Source organism: Penaeus monodon, chromosome 24 (assembly GCF_015228065.2).
Source record: "Penaeus monodon isolate SGIC_2016 chromosome 24, NSTDA_Pmon_1, whole genome shotgun sequence".
Lineage (NCBI taxonomy): Eukaryota > Metazoa > Arthropoda > Malacostraca > Decapoda > Penaeidae > Penaeus > Penaeus monodon.
In genome coordinates this window covers 24,943,678-24,944,080 of record NC_051409.1, presented here as the reverse complement: position 1 = coordinate 24,944,080, position 403 = coordinate 24,943,678, and the positions used below count along the sequence as shown (strand labels likewise).

The window sequence follows — 403 nt, the reverse complement described above, 5'->3', positions numbered from 1 at the left end:
ATGTTAACATTTCCAATATAAGACTGACTTAACAATATTTTGATAGAATTAAAACACGACTCATGATATTTGTTGCAGAACTGCGCGAAGTGGCAATCTCTGAATCCGTCGCGGCGCTAAACCATTCCTCATAACTTTCTTCAATAAGTTTTCTTTGGCATTTTACACAGAGTAAATTCGATACCATTGCCTTTGAACAGAATCTGTCAAATCTTACGCAGTTAATGTGTTGACTATTTCACTGATTTATTCTTTTCAGGGGAAACCTGGCTTATGCAACCTTAAACAAGTGTATGATGACATTTCTGGTGCAAACTCAGTTGCATAGGATGACCTTTTCCTTGCATCTTCAACTCAATAAAACGTTATAAAACACACACGCGCGCGCACGGACGCACACATT

At 38.0% G+C, this 403-nt stretch overlaps 1 protein-coding gene across 1 annotated transcript in view; it reads right to left on the bottom strand.

Annotated features, from left to right (window-relative positions):
* LOC119588913 overlaps positions 1 to 403 on the bottom strand; it is a 60,027-nt gene that overhangs the window by 37,165 nt on the left and 22,459 nt on the right. The window lies entirely within an intron of this gene.